Source organism: Photinus pyralis, unplaced genomic scaffold, assembly GCF_008802855.1.
Source record: "Photinus pyralis isolate 1611_PpyrPB1 unplaced genomic scaffold, Ppyr1.3 Ppyr1.4_LG2, whole genome shotgun sequence".
In the NCBI taxonomy this organism is placed as follows: Eukaryota; Metazoa; Arthropoda; class Insecta; order Coleoptera; family Lampyridae; genus Photinus; species Photinus pyralis.
This window is the reverse complement of record NW_022170403.1, coordinates 10,417,456-10,420,330: the sequence shown is the minus strand read 5'-3', so window position 1 is coordinate 10,420,330 and position 2,875 is coordinate 10,417,456.

Genomic DNA, 2,875 nt, shown 5'->3' with positions numbered 1-2,875 from the left:
ATATTGCAATTTGAGATATTGGCCATATCTCTTTTCCATATGTAGACGACCCCTGCGATATTTTTACCAATAATGGTCATGAAGTAAAGAGCATATGCTTTGCGTCGTTTCCCTAGAGAAATTTCTATACACACCAGCTGCAACCGAAATGCAGAAAAATATTACAAGGTTGCATACAAACAATCTTCAGTTTCACAAACCTCCATATAAGTATAGGAGAAGGCTGTAAAACTGGGATACGCAGATATAACCATGAAATTATACATAATAAACCGATATGCGAGAGACGTTATGAAAATGTGAAATCTATTGGCATCGCAAACGAGACACTGCTGCATTGCGGTTATTTTTATACTCCCACGATATCATTTTATGAAACCTATAAACTTTTGTCGATTATGCAAGCCGTTCATCTATCACATGCTGTCAGTTTCCACCTGGGTCTCCTAAAAATTAACCATTTGTCATGACGCTGGACGCAAGCAACTAAACGTTGAAATTCGAACCTAAAACATCCGCGGGTTGACATACATGTAGGTATGCAAATGATACACTTAAAAAAATTGTTCGATGGTATGGCTCGTTTGCAAGTGTCAAAGAAAATGGAGAATTACGTGACATTCGAATCCAGACCGGAACACATTTTAAGCTTTCCTGAACATTTGCATTTTTTTATGAAGGTCTTAGCGAGATAGCAACAAGTAGATAGTTCACTTTGAACCCGAAACGATAGAAGTTATTTTCACGAAAATAGTTTTATTTCATGCAATAAGTACGAACAATCTCTTAACTACCACGTTTTGAGCATTACTTTTTGTTAAAAGCAAGGAAATGAAATGAAAACCGATATTTCTTCATCTTCTTTAACAGATGTGCGAAACTGAGGTCCTTTAAATCACATGATAAATATTGTTTGGTGCAGTAGCTCTCAAAAGGTTTAATTATGTCAGATTATAATATAAGAGAGTTTGTCTTTAAACTTAATATCTATTTTTCTTTATGCCTAAAGAACAACAAAAATTAAGTTTTAGCAACAAATACTCTTACATTATTTACATTTAAAACTTACCATGGAGCAATACATAAATCATAATGTGAGATTAGTATTCAAACGTGACATTATTGTTGTAATGTAACTACTAACTATCTAATTTCTACAATCTTTCTAAAAAAGCTAGTGGAATGTAACCATGTTGCTGGAAATTGGTGAATGAATAAAGGTCTCTAGACGAGCCCGGCTAGGAAGAATCATTTGTGTTCCAGATACTGGAAAAGCGCTATGTACTATTTCGCGAATTGGTAATGGAATTGTTTAGTTTAGTTTATTATTTTTAGTATTTTTTTTATGAAATGAAGTCAAGTTTGATTTATATTTTTTTGTAAATGCCCCATATCCATTACAAGTAGTTCAAACGACTTCGGATTTTGGCAATATTTATTTTTCTTAGTTTCCTTATGTAGGTATCTTTTGTATTTAGTTATATAGTAGAAAAATAAATATATTATTATTATTTCCTTCTCTTAGGTGGTCAGCAGGCCTTAACCATGTCAGTCAATTTTTTAAACATATGTTTAAAGCACGCGAGCGCTGAAAGTAATGCACCTACATCTGAAAAAAAGATTATACTCTATATTCAATGTGGAATATCGACGGAAATAACGAAAATACAAAAAAATGCAAAATTTTATTATCCTCCTTATTTTTTCATATGGAACTTCATTTGCTAGAATGCACGGTTACCGCGATATCAGCGAAAAAGTGATTTGGCGCACCTTTTTTCCAAGAAAGCGGCTCGAGCCATTGGAGTTTTGGTCCCGACTTTTAGTATATTCGAATACAAGCCATAATGTACCTCTATACCAATTTTCACCTTTCTTTCAATTATTTCCGCTATTTTTCCTAATTTGACTGGCCTAAAACCAAAATCAGTGCGTAATCAGTCTTTTGTTAATAGATTATATCTATATCGGATTAAGATGGAAATTCCTCAGAAAAGAAAACGGGACAGTGTTCACGGAATTCGTGAAACAAGAACAACTTACCCCCTAGAATACTTGATGCCGGTCAAACAATCGTATGGTTTAATATGAAATATACAGTGATATTCATGTAGAAGTAGACATAAGGATTTCCTATAGGAATTTTCTAACGGGCGATCAAAAATGAGTTGCTGTCGAGTCGCCTGTGGAAGTTCAATTTAAGTACGATTTCCCATGTAAACAAAAATTCCAAAGGTGACTCGACAGCAACTCATTTTTGATCGCATTGTATGTCTACTTTTACATAAAGTCTCCTGAAAAACGCCTAATTTTATGCAACCAAAGTAACTACCTACAACAAATGAGTCTGTCATATTAATTAATTTGAATATTATCGCTTTGAGTTCCCTATTCTAATTTCGGTTCGCCTGCGATGTATTCAACTAAAGGAAAAGTTGATTTTCCCAATTGGTATAGTGCCGATAACAGTTAAAGGAGCACAAGATATTTATTTTCTGTGAAGCTAAAGCAACAATATTCAAATTAATAATTAATATGACAGCCAGATCTTTATTTGTTTCAAGAAGTTATTTTGGTTGCATTAAAGTAGGCGTCTTTCAGGAGATTTTTTATCATGTATAAGTAGACATAATGTCTTCTTCTACATGAATATCACTGTATATTAATATGAAATAGACGAATGTAGACCGACATCAAGTATTATGTGACCGGTATTCTCTACTGGCGATATTACAAAATGCGCTTCTAGACCGGTACCTATATTATATAGCATCCTTGACCGGTACCAGGTGTTCTGTGACCGGCATTCTTTCCTGGCGAGCGTTACAGTTTAATAGCTGCGATTGGTTAAAAAATTAAATGCAGTTTATTGATG